The sequence below is a fragment of the Cydia strobilella genome, chromosome 7 (genome assembly GCF_947568885.1).
Source record: "Cydia strobilella chromosome 7, ilCydStro3.1, whole genome shotgun sequence".
Lineage (NCBI taxonomy): Eukaryota > Metazoa > Arthropoda > Insecta > Lepidoptera > Tortricidae > Cydia > Cydia strobilella.
The window spans coordinates 8,335,276-8,351,811 of record NC_086047.1 but is presented as its reverse complement, the minus strand read 5'-3'; positions in this window follow the sequence as shown (position 1 = coordinate 8,351,811).

Sequence of the window (16,536 nt, the reverse complement as noted above, 5' to 3'; positions counted from 1 at the left end):
TAGGAGGCAAACGAGCAGACAAATCGCCTGATGGTAAGCAATTACCGTCGCCTATGAACACCTGGAACACCAGATAGGTTGTTAGTCCGTTACCGCACAGTTGAGTAGGGTCGAGGAGGGAACAGTGGCTCGGAAAACAATAGCCGGGTACAGTGGTTCACTCAACCTAATTCCAACATGAGAGAGGCTTTTAGCTTCCTTATCAGAAACATTCAGTAATAGAACTATTTCAATTGGACGAGCAATGGTTATTTTAACACGTAAAGGTCCTACAGTGTATAGTGACACTTGGGCGACTGAGCTACTGTTTGCGTTGAGCCACTGTTCCCGCCTTGACCCTACTGCCAACCATGTAAGAAATGTTATCCTGTAGAGCGATGGCGGAAAGAAGCGACAAGGAACAATTCTGAACAATTCTTAGGAGCACTCCCCGTTATACAATACGATAAATATGCAGGCCCAACGCCAAGCACTCTACGCAGCCCCAAGGAATGAAGCCGATATGAAATATCACTACATCTTATAAAACAAAGTCCCCCCCGCCGCGTCTGTCTGTTTGTTCGCGATAAACTCAAAAACTACTGAACGGATTTTCATGCGGTTTTTGCATACCGATAGAGTGATTCTTGAGGAAGGTTTAGGTGTATAATTTGTTAAGGTTTTGAGAAACCCGTGCGAATTATTAATAACTTATAAATTGATGTCAATTTAATCCAATTTAGACATTTGCCAATGTGTCTCACTGGTATGGCCTTGTACTTACATTTTTTGCGGTCGAGGTGTACTGTGGGTTATATTTGCAGTATGCTTGTTTTTCACAGGTACTAATTACCTTCACAGGTACAGGCACCTTATACATACCTAATAAGTAGGAATTTTAATTATTTATTTTATATTTCTCATGCTCTGAAACTGGCTCATATGCTATGAAGTGGGTTGAAACTGTTGAAAGTGATAATTATGTAGGTATGTTTCAGCCCCAGAGAGTTTTACTTTCCGAGTATACTTTTTAAGTTTTTTAGGATTAATGAAAAATTGGTTCAAAAATTAGAGCCGTTCATAACCCGGGCAGCAATCTATTATATTGTTAAGCGAGTTCACTAGTTCTTGTTAGAAAAATGCCTATACCTAATATCAAAGTTATGTTTGTCATTGATTTATGTAGGTAACACATTAAATTAAGCTACCGTAAGATTGCATATGAAATAATTTACATGAAACAAACAAGCATAATAGGGCCCGCCGGATAGTCTAGGAGATTCACAATTTCACATGCGCGTTGCCGACTCTTCTACTACTATACTACAGGTACGTTGTTTCCTAATGTAGTACCTACCTGGAGAAACTCGGTAGGAGCATTTGCGGGAAGAATTTCGCTCTCAACTAACTTAGTTTTAAAGAAAAAAGTTTAAAACTCTACAAGAGTTCTGTCATATTTCTTAAGCAATAGTTGTTAAAGGTTGGTAAATAATTACAGTATACTTACTACATTGTAAATCTTACTGCCATTCCTGTACGAAATCGGACAAGAAAATTACTTGAAACACTTATACAACTTCCATAAAACCCGACTGGATTCGTAATTATATTTATTTATGTTTCATACTCTTACATGTGTGACCTCTCTAGTGTGACCTGTTTATGCCAGTTCAGAAAAAACTATTATTAAAGTTTAAATTCACACAAACAAAAAAATCGCGATTTGCAAGTGTTGACTTATGTACCTTAAGTAGGTTTTAATTTATTGAAGTATTTAAAACGATGAAGGATATAACGTAAAGGCACCAATGACCGACAAGAACCAATAACCGACACTTTGTTTTTTGACCTAAGATAATAAGAGTAGGAAACCGATTTCTTAATTTTGCAACAATGTGAACTAGACAGCACACTGTTGACTAGCACCCATTGAAATTTGAGCAAAATCCGTCTTTTTAACCGACTTCAAGATTTCAAAAGGAGGAGGTTATCAATTCGGTTTTTTTTATTTTTATGTTTGTTACTCCATAACTCCGTCATTTCTGGACCGATTTTAAAAATTCTTTTTTTGATTGTAAGTATATATAGGTACATACATATTGATCCCGTTTTTGTCAAAACGCAGTTCTGATAATGGGATCCATGAGGAATCGAGGGAACACCTCAAATGTTAAAGGCTTACATATAGTGATTTTAGTATTTTCATCAACAAATTAAGCACTTACATTTAAAAAAGTGACATTTGATGAAGTGGAACTGCTGATGATGACCAGACCGAAACTCTTTAATGACGCATAGTTCACGTTTGGCGATTTTTCCTCTTCGTTATGTTTGTTAAGCAAGTTAGGTTTTCAAGAAACATTTTTGTTAAGCTGAGTTCTGATGATGGGATCCATGAGGAATCGAGGGAACTCCTCAAATGTTAAAGGCATATATATAGGTATAGTGATTTTTGTATTTTTATCAACAAACCCAGATTTCCATTTTAAAAAGTGACATTCGATGAAGTGGAACTGCTGATGATGATCAGAATGGAACTCTTTAATGACGCATAGTTTACGTTTGGCGATTTGTCCTCTTCTTTATGTTTGTTAAGCAACTTAAGTTTTTAAGACATATTTTTGTCAAGCTCGAGTTCTGATGATGAGACCCATGAGGAACCGAGGGAACTCCTTAAATGTGAAAGGCATACATATTGGGATTTTTGTATTTTCATCAACAAATCCAGCATTTACATTTAAAAAAGTGACATTTGATGAAGTGGAACTGCTGATGATGATCAGAATGGAACTCTTCAATGACACGTAGTTCACGTTTGGCGATTTGTTCTCTTCCTTATGGACCCAGACCCAAACTTGGACCCGGACTCGGACCCGGACCCGGGTCTGGACATGGACCCCAACAACGACTATCCTATTCCTTTTGCTTTTGTAGATATTCGAAATAGATTAATCAAAGTAGATCTACCAGGGCCTACCGCGAACACCGAAGTTCGCAAGTCTGTGCGGAAAGAGAAAAGTCAAAGAATGTTTTGGTTCCCTTTTAATCCACGACTGTTTTCTTTTACGCACAGACCCCATTTTACTTATTATGTGTATGTATTTGTATAATTAATCCACTTTAGCAGGAATGTTTCTAATATAATGGGTACTGTAGACAATAAATAAATACTTATTGAATAGTTAATTTTATTTAATTACCGACAAAGGTATCATGGTATCATTGTGGTGATCTGGCAGTTGCACATTACGGGTAATTAATGATGACTAAATAACTCTCAATTTTATATCTATCTCCTAAAAATGTCGAATGTCTATCATTGGTGCCACTCCGCTGCGGGCTCATATCATGTAACCATGTAACATAGGTATTATTTATGATTTAACTAAATGTAGCACATTGTTCAGCAAGAATTATAAGTCTAAACTTGATGAATAATATCAGATACAATTAAATTATAATCCCCAACCAATAGGTGAAAGTATTTAATTGATACACTGACTTCATATTTCTCATTACTATTTCCAAAAGGTACATACATAACTAAAACCTAAACGTAAATTCAGATCCATACTACTTACTGTTAAGTAACATGTCTAGAATATTTAAATATTTGCTTTTTGGTAATAATGAGTATTATTGATACCTAAGTCAAACTTTATACAGGTAAATTATAACTATTGTTGTAAAACATTTTTTACGTAAGAGAACAGAACAAGACATAATTTCAGCAAGCAACTATTACCTAATATACAACCAGCTAGCATTTCATCCATTGCCGGAGTACGCGTTTGGATTTTTAATATAGTCGTTTGTAATCGGCTCGCTACTGGTGTTCGTCCGAAATAAATCTCTTTTTTGCCAAATAAGAACAAGCATTACATTACATCTCACCCCAAACATGCACATGACCGAACATATCTGAATTTATGAAAGTAAATCTGAAGAACAGATGACTTAATCTAAGGCGAAGGACTTCTGAAATTAATATTCTGTAAGGTTTTGTACTTTTTACGATTGGTAGAATATATAGGTGCCTTTATTGCTTTCAGCTTATAAATATGTAACGACAAGCGACATATCATTATGCATATATGCAACGATCTTTGTGCAATAATTGTGTAGTGATGCTGTGCTACCAACCGACTGCACGCACTATCGAGGTGGGTGGACATTGTCACTGTCACATTCAATGTTTCTCAAATATATGGGCGAGCATTAAATGGGAGGTTCAAATTTGATTGTGATTACGAGTATATTATCATACAATGAACCTCTGTATAACTCGGTTCTAACACGAAGGCTAACACTGCGAAGCTACAGGTAAATCATTATCAAAAATTGTCTTTGATAAATTATACAACGAAAGCAATCTTGATGGCATTTGGCCGTGGCTTTTCTGTCTTTGGAGTTCGATTACGACACGGCTATTGAATTGAAGATCAGATACTCTTGGTATGTCAGTTTGCATGACTTAGAACATCAGTCAATATAATTACTCTTGACACTGACTACGATAATCGCGCGCGGAAGATGATATGATTAATAAGATCCGTGTATATATAAGCCTGTGTAACGTTTTTTCCATGAATATATTTGAAACCAAATTGTTTGTTTACGGTGATACTGAATAGGTACTTAGTAGTGAAACAGGGCAAAACAGGTAGTAAAAGCGATTGCGTATGTACTCATACGCACAGATGCGGGCGATCTTTACGTGAAGCTAAATCATCTGCTGCAACCTTTAGCATGGCAGCCTGAACAGCCTACAAAACCGCTTGAGCAAGATGTGACGTAAGTCACCCATTTTAATTAAATTATCACCGCCCATGGAAGCCTTACAGCGGTGGATGTCAACTACGGGTCGCTTGGTAGGCTCAAGAGTTAAATTGCATTATACAACAATTATACCCAACTATTTTAAAACAGACCTTGATTCTATCAAACCGAGGCAGAGCTTGTTTAAAGGAGTATAAACTGTCTTTTGATACAAAGGTCAAATTTGATTGGACAATTCTTCTTACAAATTTGGGTGTCAGAATGATTGAGTGACATCGTGGGAGGGCGCCAAAAGCATACCTAACGCCTGCTGCATCAGTGATGAATGCAGTACAACGCAGTGTTTGAAAGTCTAGGCCTAGTTGAATGCCTATTTTTAATTATCTGTGTAGGAGTTTAAACAAAAGTCTTAATGTTACTGCGACATAAGAGCACGAGAGTACTTACTCGTACATATCCATTTACCGGTAGATGTGAGTAATTATTATTAATTAAAGTTCATATTAAGAGCAATTTAGATACGCTGCGAAGTATGAAAGTAGGAGAGGCAGCGCGGCGTTCATGAAAATGTATTTTTTTAACAATTTTAATTTTTATATTTCTATATAATTAAGTAATGGCTCAAATGTACTGCGATGGTGACAATCAAGCGGCCGGACTGTCGTATGCGGACAACGTTGCACTTCAAAGAGGTCACATCTCACATACGAGTATAACTACCCTTTATAATATATAATAATAATATATAATAATATTGTTTATTTCAAGTTTTAAACTCATACAGTAAAATAAAATAAGGTAACATAAAACTTAAAAATACAATACAATACAATGATGCGGAAGCTATAAATAGATCCTTTGTTAAATTATACCTTAAATAAGTACATAATTATTATTTTCCATTTTGGTTCAGGTGCACGGCCGTCCAGTGTTTTAGGATGTTATTGCTCGGGTTTACAGTAAACAGCGCCAGAATATCATTTTGCTGCGAGTTTTGCCATACGTTTGCCCAGACCGAAGCTATGCGGGACCTCATGATTGCATAAAAATCAGGTACTCCCGCATTAGCAAACATGGTCTTAGCACTGCAGTAACGAGGTTGTTTCATGAGTATTCTGAACGCATCGTTATACTGAACCCGAAGCGCGTTATATGAGCGTTTGGTGTAGTTACACCAAAGTGAGCATGTATAAAAGCATTGACAGAATGCCCTAAACAAAGTAATTTTTACGTCAGTGGTGCACTTGGAGAATCTTCGCGACAGCATGTTACAGCGGACCGCGAGCGCGCGGCGCTCTCGCTCCATGTCCATGTCGTCGCGAAGGTTCTCCGTTAGAAAATGGCCTAAGTACTTGAAAGATGCTACGACCCGAACCGGTGAACCATTCAAATAAACTGGCGGAACTACCTCCGGACCCTTGCCGTATCTGAAAACGAGCAGTTCTGTTTTTAAAATATTATATTTTAGATAATGCTGTTTTGAGAATGTTTCGCAGATAGTAAGCAATTTTTGGATACCCTGGCTTGAGGGGCTGAGAAGCACCATATCATCGGCATAGCTCAGGTTGTTAACGCATATGTTAGCAACATGGCAACCCGTCCTGGTACCTCTCAGCTCCTCAATCAGACCATTAACGTACAGGCAAAATAGGTCCGGAGAAGTTATGCCCCCTTGACGTACACCACACTCTAGCCTATAATCGTTAGAGAGGGTATGATGAGATGACAAATATATCTTCACTTTACTTAATTTTATTGGCACAATACGGGAGCCAGTGACAAACAATCAGCTTTACTTAACCCAATTTTAATTAAAAATATTAATAAAAATCTTGTACGTATGAGTGCAGCACTGTTGAGTTGTAATTGAGCATGGAACGTTCAATCTATAAAACATAGCTAATCTAAGCTAATAAAAAAAATTAAGTAAACAATGAAGTCAATGAACCGCATGCGACGGTCTGGTTCTCAAGGGCGCTAGCAGAGCTGTGCGGTGCTCGTCAAACTATGAAAGTATCACTAATATCGAAGGAGACTGGATGTAATCTTTAAGCAATGTCACTCTATAAACTTAAGCCCGTTTCTCACATTGCGTTTTGTAAAGTAATAATATTTGATACCGATGAATGTCTTGTTTAATCATGAGTTTAGTGATGTTGTCTTGTTTTATTCTAAAGAATATTAATAAAAATAGCTACTTAAATATCTTGAGATAATACTATGAAAACGGATTATATCGCGTATATTGAATTTATAATAAATCCCGACGTTTCGAACCGGGTGATTGAGGAAAAGCTACAAAGTGCAAAAATACCCACATACAAAAATAATGACCCACCATAAACTATAAACTTTAAGGCAGGTTGTACATGCAAAATCGGTTCATAAGGCTATACTAGTTATACAATACAACTATTTTCAAATAAAGATATATACTATATATATATACGCGATAAAGCTACGCCGGCTCCAACTCTGCACCTCTGACCCGAGAAGATTTATCTTGAGATACCTAACCGCTGTTTATGAGTTGATTACTTGCATATATATTTTATTATTGCAAAATTTTACAGATGCTTTAAACTGGCCACTTATGACTTTTGCCTGCGCACTACTAAATTTTTTATTAGGATGTTTTAAGAGTCACACGAACCCGCCGCCAAGAAACCGCTCCTGTACAATCGAAGTTACGTTTTCATTTAAAAACGACAAGCTTAAATTACATAAAACTTGGCTATGGTTTTCCGGAAAAGAAATGTCAGGACGCAAAAGGTTACAAGAGGAATAAAGGATTTGTATTTATAGGGTAAACTCGCATTATTTGTTGACACGCCTAATTCGGTGATACAAGTTTTGAAGCATGACACCCAGGAAAGCTAGTGAATTAGGGCCTTTTAAATGTGCCTCATGGCAAAGCCGCCGAAGCCCTGAAGCCGTAAAGTCCCATTTAAAAGGCCCTATTTAATTCACTAGCTTTCCGGGTGTCATGCTTCAAAACTTGTATCACCGAATTAGACGTGTCACCAAATAATGCGAGTTTACCCTACCCATGCATGGAACATGGAGGGAGAAAGATTCCCACACTAGTATTTATTAATCTTAATCAACAGGTATCAGTTTTCTAATCTAACATACCCTTATCCGGGAAATCTTGGAAATACGTGAGTAGTGTTGCAGGTAAAATGCGTGAAATGTCCAGACACACTTGTAATTAACAAAACATTGACACTTCCTCAACGAAACAATCAAAGGAACCCCATCGCCAGTTAATAAACCAGGAAGTCAAAACGCCTCGAGGGAGATTCAGTTAACACTCACCTTGAACGCGTCAGCGAACGTTCTTCTTTACCGATTTTAGTTGATCAATGTTGTGGAAATAAATACTTGAAGTGTAAAACGGTAAAAGTACAAAGGGTTCAGCAGACCGACAAATCAAAAACATGTTATTTTGTTATTTTTTATCAGTTAGCCACAGGAGTTTTAAATGTTGCCTTAAATATTTTAAGCATTATTATTTTGAAATGTGGAAGCATCCTTATTTATTGAAGTAAGTAAATTAGTTATATTTTGAATAATATTGTTAGTAAAAAAGTTTGTGATTATGATGTTTGTTTGTTTTGATGTTAGTAATTTACAGTAGCAGTAGATAGTAGGTACAAGCTGAGCTTAAACTTTAAAAACCCAAACAAAATCAAAACTATTATTTTTTAAATATTTTTTGTAAACTTCCCTTCTTCATTAGCAGCCGCAGTAATGAGCTTTAGGAAATTAAATTAACTTACACAAGTCGTTCCACAAAATAAATTGAATTTCGTAATAAGGAATTTCACTCAGAATTTATTGTATTGGTGATATTTCTCGCAGGCCCCCGATTACCAGTCCGTAATTTAAACGTGACTCCTTATGAATGTGGGCGTCGGACGAGTAGGCAGTCCGAATAATAGCGAGGAAGAGATAAAAAATCGGAGCGTTGTATCAAACAGGTTACACGATGTTTTGATCCTAAAGAGTACTTGTACTTGCTAGCATTTGTGTTAATTATATGAAAACAAACCCCGGTTATTGTATTCGGTTGTTGTAGTTTTTAATATTTGTATTTATTATAAACTAAATGTTATAATACACATAAAACACAAGGTACCTTTTTTCATATTTTTGCTCGTGTCTCGAATATCTGTACGAATAGCATTTTAGTACGAATTAATTCTGACAAAAGTGCAAATTTCTACAAATTTGAATTTTTAATAATAATAAATAATAATAAATAAAAATGTTATTTATTTAGGTATCAACCCATTACATTATGAATAAGAGGCCTTGCTCATACAGTAGGTTGCGTACACTACGCTAACAATGCTGTTCATCGATTCGCTCACTCTCCCGACAAACGACCAGTGCCTTTTACGCATTATAGCGTAAAAGTCGTCTACTCTGTTCACGGCGAACATGCCAGATGCACTACACCGCCACGGTAGCCGTAACATTGCACGAAACGCGTTGTTGTACTGTACTCGAAGCTTATTGAACGATCGTTTCGTGTAATGGTACCACAGCTGACTGGTGTAGAACGCCTGACAGTACGCCCTGAACATACCCTACGATCAACACTTTAGGAGCTATAGGGTCGTTGTGATTCTAATTCTAACCCGTCATCAGTTCAGTTGGAAACAAATTTCGACATCCAAACTGCAAAAAATTATCTCATTTGTACCGAAAACAAAGGGTGAACTTAAAGTTTTGACACTTTTGACCGGTACTGTCTATTTGTAACATTTTATCAGTATACCTATATTACATACCTACACGAAGAAGGAGGATAATTAGTAACCGATATGACTATGTATAAGACTCGATGTTTATGAGCTCACTGTACGAGGTAAAATTTGTATATTTCTAGGCGTTTTATCAGTTAAAATATGCAAGTGGATCGAGTCGCAACATTGTATCTCATGTGTATTTACATCTCTTCTATGTATATCGGTAGAGGGTGGCCAGATAATTGTGACCACCTTGGACGAGGCTGTATAAATATATCACGATGTAAACTTATACTTTGTCTCAATGTGCGATTATCTTAGCGGAAATAAATGGATAGGGTGCTACAAAAACCGAAAAAATACAAATGGCTGCCATGATTATGATTTGCAACAAGAATCGATGTTATAGGCCGATACATGCCTGATTCAATGAATTACATTGAATGTATTTACTATATAGAACATTGTACCTACATTAAAAGTTATACAGGCTATTAAAAGTACACAAAAAGAATACATATTTAAATTTTTTTCCATCGATCGACGTGATCCCACGAACACAAATCATAAACTGACAGTGACGTTCAATCTTGCCAACCGTAAAAAAAATCCAAAGAGTGCGTTCAGCAAGCGTAGTATTCGAGTTTGAACATGTTCACTTCATGAAGTAAAGTTTATATCAAAGTAAACCCAGCGGTGTCAGCATAGTTGCATTTTTATCACCTGTCACTATGCCTGTCACTTTCGCACTTACATACTTGTTAGAACGTGACAGGCATGGTGACAGGCGATAAAAATGCTACCGTGCTAAGTCCGCAGGTTTCAAAGTAACCTAATATTGGTTAAATATTGTTATTGTTATCCCATTCCACGGTATCTTACTTCAATATTTAAAAAGACGCTGCGCAATCATATAGTTTAACTGTATTTAACGGTACACAGTATTAATTTAGTTCACCTAAGAAGGCTACAATTTTGTCCTTAATATCAAGGTATCATAGCAGATCATTAAGTAAAATTTTTGCTATGTAATGCAGCAATATTGGAAAGAATTTTATGTAACGTGGAAGTAATGCCATGCCATGGTTCATATAGCGCCTACTCGAATACGGCGTATTCTTGGGTGTATAGAGGATGCTTCATTTCGCTGTCGTCTTAGTGCTAATATTATCAGATTCAATTTATAAATTTGCTATTGTTGTTAAGTGTATGTTCCCGTAGCAATTATTGGTAAAAATAACTAGGTACCGAAAAACAGCTATTTATAAAATTAAAAGAATTTACTTTCTGGTATCTTGTTCTACATTTTGCTGCATTTGTCACCCTCTTTTCACTCTATCCTCTCATCTATTCAAAGGTTAACTGGAAGAGATCCCTCAAAGGGATAAGTTCGCCTTTGTACTTCTTACTAATTGTATGTTATTTTTAATATGCGTTTTTGTACAATAAAAAGTTTACTACTACTTTAAAGTTGATTTCTTGTGGATATGGATGGCTAGTTCAATTAAGTTGAAGCAGAAATAAAAACAAGCACAAGTTCCCAATTTCATGGTGCGTTCGTTTGCCAAAAAATACAAGTAAACAGGTCATTAGACCGTATCGAACATATGTATTCATCATTACTGGCATATCCGGTGATATTTGAGAAAGTTTTCACTTGCTTACTTCCAATAATTGTCGATATATTAAATATATTAATAACGGGTCACTCACGTGTTTTAAGTCGAAAACGCTCGACATGTTTCACTCCGTACCGAGGAGCGTCATCAGGAGCTTGCGTCGACGGTGACGGACCACCACCACCACCACGGACGGGTTAACAATGGAACAGAACACAATATTTTTGGTAACATTTTGATTAGTAATTTCGAGAGCTTCAATAGTGATAAATAAAAATAGCCATATAATAAATAGTTAAGTAAGATACTCGCCATCCAGTTAATTGCATTCTTTAGCAATACTAGGAATAGATAAAATATGTCATTAATTTTTGCCTGTATTGAAACAAAGAAATAAACCCACTATACATAAAATGATGGCCGCTTATTGATTCCAATCACATTTTTAAACCATCTACGTAGTAATTAACTAGCCTTTAACGGATATACTATATAACCATGAAAAGGATTTATTAACTTGTTCTAAATTTGTAATTAAATGATGCATATAATAGCTCTCCGTAATGCATTAGTTTTGCCAACAAATTATTGTCGTAGATTACAAATGCATCTTAGGCTCATTCAAACGGTTATGATTAAGTATATATTAGTTTTAAGACAAAGATTCTAATTCTGCTGCAATTTTTTTTAACACACTACTTAAACAAGTAGTGTGTTAAAAAAATTAGCAGACTCCTGTAGAAACTTGTTTGTAGTATTTGCTTATTTTTGCGATAAGTAATGACAAAAATGGTAATAACCTCCACATCGAAATATGTATAAGTAATTATATTTCATACTTTTATAAAACAAACGTGATTTTGTTCCTCAATTGTGCATGTTCATAATTGTGTCTTGTAATTTGTTTGCAAATTACATAAATATGCTAAGAATCCGTAGCCCCAAGATCCTAGCTTTCTGCATGTCATTGCAAAATTTTACATTCTCATGAACATAAATCTGCCATCCCATATATGTTATCAAGGTCTTCACAACTTTCGTCCAATTTCAGTCATTAACAAAATCTCTAGCAAAAGCTTATCCGTATCTGTTATCAGCCGGGTGAGGAGCGCGAGCGCACGCCAGTTGATGTTCGCGCGCCGCGAGGAAGACACATCCGCGCTCTCGCAGTGAACGTTTCAGTGCACTTGGTATAAACCGTGGACCGTGATACGAGCTGGTGATTATATCCAAGGGTGCGTGTCTTCATTATACACCCTTTTTTTCAGCAGAATTAGATGACCATTCAGAAAAGTATGATTCATGTTCATGAAAATGCTCGGTTCTTATAGGCATCTCTATATGACCTGAAGATGATCTGTGTTATACCCGCAGTACCAAGGGGTAACATTGAATTGATTGTTTATTGAATGCATTAAAAAAATTGAATATATTGTATTATTGGTATCCTTGTAAAAGATAACTTCTATTATTTTTCAGTTCATTAAATTAAATGTTCAATCAATAAACTTACGTCAATAGGGAATATTACGCGAAACTCTGCGAAGGGGGTGCCACTACCACAATCTGAGGGTCTATCGCGAAACAAGAAAATCGAAATTTCGTTATCTAACATCACTGTCACTTGCATATTCGAGCGATAAAGAGGCAGATAGCGAAATTTCGAATTCGCGTTTCCGGGTAGGTCCTCTGTAAACAAACCGCCTTGATGCATCAATGTCATATTTATTGTCTCTGAAAGCTTGGCAAAAACCTGTTAAAGGTACAGTATGTATAAGTTACTGTATGGTTTACTAAAAAGGCTAGTGCTGCACTCTGGTGGCAGAACATCGCAGTAATATCCCCTATTATCTAGAACTCAATGAACGATTGTAAGTATAGAAACTCCCTCAATTGTGGGACTACTCGTAGTTACTCGTAGTTGCATCTGCCAAAACTGACAATGTGAGTAACGTCTGTATAATTGTTATGAAAATAATGTGTTATTATAATAACAGTATTTACACAATTGTGTAACATGATGTGGCCCATGCGAGATGGAATAACTGCACGATCAATTATAACCCCTATCTCCGAGCACTTCTGACTGTAATAGTATAATTGGTTTATAGGCTTGGTAAAATATTTTTTTGCTTATACCTATATGTATATATACAATCCATTATACTTTCTCCCGTTATCTGTAAGTACATGCAAATGATTATAATCGCCTTAATTTCCTGCAATAGAAATGATACATTATTCAAGTAAGAACGTATTTATCTACCAACTTTCGACGTTATGTGAATACTTTAACTTTATGGCAACGATTAGACAGCATAATTAATCTGATCTGATCATACCATGATCATACTTAGCCCAAAGGCAATCATTACATTTTGTACTTCATAACTTTAGGCGTCACAGAAATAACTCAATTAGTAATAACAAGTCGTGCTATAAATAATTTTCAAGGATGATTAATATTGTTTGTAATAATAACTACATAACTTGACTGGCTTAATTTTATCAATAAATCTCCAATGTTGATGTAATTTTAAAATGCTGCTAATAGGATAATTATGAGCAAGAGTTGATTATTGACAGTGTTCGTATGGATTTTAAATAATCGTGGGAAATGGTTTCTGCTTCAGTCTGTTTAAAGTATAAAGGGAAAAATTAAAACATTTTTTATGAACTATGTTTTAAACGACGATGGGGACACAATAACAAAAGAGGAAGAAGTAAAAGGTTTTCGAAGTTGAGACGCGTAGTGGTCACCGCCCTGTCGGTCGCAGTGTTTTTTTTTTTCAATTTATAATTATTAATTACTATAGTGACCCTTAAAAATTAATTGTGTAGGTACGGCGTTATTGTATGTCTAGTTCTGTCAGTATCATCGCTTTATTAACATTGACGCCAAAGATGACACTCTAGGTACCTTACCAACCAATTATAATGTCTTCTTGAATTGATACTTATTTATTTATCGATATTCTTATTCATGAATGCATATTATTACCTAAGCGTACTTACAGCGCCCCAAAAGGACCAATATATAAATTCTTTTTTTTTCAAAAATGGACGGCAAAGTCGACGTTGCCGGTTTAAAAGTAGGTCGCGTACGCGTAGTACGTAGTTTATGGTCAGGCAAAAAATTCAAAAGTTAAAACATTGCAGTCTCGATTTCGGGACTGCAATGTTGTATACAAATTCCATTATTTGTCGAGTTCCAAACTTTTTAAAAGTTGAAGTGGCCATATCAAATTAAGGCATAGGTCCATTAAACAGCTAAACAGATGATCAGTACTTATTATTATAATGTTGGTACCGCAACATTTAGGTGTCTCAAATAGGTTGGCGTATTTTCAGCAGAAAAATACACTTCTATTTTTAAATAAAAAAATAGAAAGGCGGCAAAGCAAATCTTTTTACTTTTTTCTGTGAAAATATATACATAAGAACGTTGCTTCTGTAAAATATTTATATTATATTTGTATTTATTGCGCCATTTTTGAGAAAAGCACTATATATGACTCGGCTGGAAGGCTACTTGCTGGCTTCGGATTCAATTAAACGGACTCCCAAGGTCGTCCGTTTAAAACGTATCCTCAGCCAGCAAGTAGCTACTTCCGAGCCTCGACAATAATGTATTATTAATCATCAAGTACTTTGTAAAATTCCAACAATTAATTAACCGCTGCAAAAACCAGTGGTTGAGGAATATGACATGTCCAAGGTATTACGACTCGTTTACGCCTAGTGCCTTCATTACAGATGACATATTGTATAATGATTTTAAAACTACGGCTAAACTTAGAATGCAATACGATCAACTATTATTAATTGGTATTGAAATAAGTTATTTACCAATTTTGTGGTAAATAACGAGATTTTCATTTTAATGATCATAACTAAGCAATGAAAAATAATTTAATAGGTACATTGAAATATCCATTCATCCTATAAATCTTAATGACCGCATTAAGATTTAACTGGTTTGATATTTAGCCAGATATTACACTTGCTCCTGTTAATGATTCCAAAAAGAAAATTACGTTGCCGGTAATACACATTGCTATTAATAGTAAAAATAATTTAAACTGATTGTGATAAATTAGTAATATTAGTATTTTTATTAAAATGGTTAACTCATAAGAGAGACTTCGCAATATTTTAGTTAAAAGCGATATGCATGTCATTATTTGTGTATGATTGTGCATCATTAGCCAGTAGCCTTATTTAGGCAAAATAAATTGTTAAAATAACTTCCAATCAAATTAAACTGAACATCTTCAAAAAAATCACAAAAGTGCGAATCTACTTAAGTACATAACCTTAGAAGATTTGTACTTTTTAGTTTTCCAGTGCATACCTAAAACGAGCCGCTAGGTAGGCACTTTATTAGGGTTCCGTACCCAAAGGGTAAAAACGGGACCCTATTACTAAGACTCCGCTGTCTGTCTGTCTCTGTCTGTCTGTCTGTCCGTCTGTCACCAGGCTGTATCTCATCAACCGTGATAGCTAGACAGTTGAAATTTTCACAGATTAAGTATTTCTGTTGCCGCTATAACAACAAATACTAAAAACAGAATGATTTTTTGCCGTTTTTGCGTAATGGTACGGAACCCTTCGTGCGCGAGTCCGACTCGCACTTGGCCGGTTTTATATACTAACGTGGTTAATTTTTGCTCTTTGGCAACAGCAAAGAGGATATAATAGGGTAGAGCGGTACTGTCATAGTAAGTTTTATAACCACAGTAAATTCACTGCCATCTATCGACACACTTTAAAACTAAAAATGAAGATTTATAAAAATACGATAAAATGTATTTAAATATGGATAAACGATTTCTTTATTTGCATTAATTATTTTTATGATTTTGACCCATGTTCTTTCACTGATATGTTTTTAAATTGTTAAATAACAAACGAAACCGTCAACGCCCTCTATACGAGAATAGGCCAAAAGTAGTGGCGCCATCTGATCGAGAATCAAATTTTCGTGATTTTCGAGGCACGTTTTTTCCTTAGACTGTGTCCATCTATTACGGAGTTATATCTTTGGCAACAGTGTTAAGATGCTTAGGTTTGTTAAAAAATACCAGAGGGAGCCTTAACTAGGCATACTTTGTTGGTAAATATTCATTCCTTGTATGTACAATAAATCACGTAGGTAATATACTCACAATAAAGTTGACCATGGAAACATTAACACATTTTTTTTAGATTATTTGCGTACTAAAATTTTAGAATTTTAGAGGCTGGTTGTAGTTTAACGATTTGTTATTTAGGTTGGATTGTAATTTCTTGTGCGAGCATTTATAGTCAGGTCAAAACAAGATGAAAGGCTTAAGAGGCCGGTGTCGATTTTAGTCGCAAAAATGTAAAATTGATAGATTTTGTCGGTGAAATTGTACACC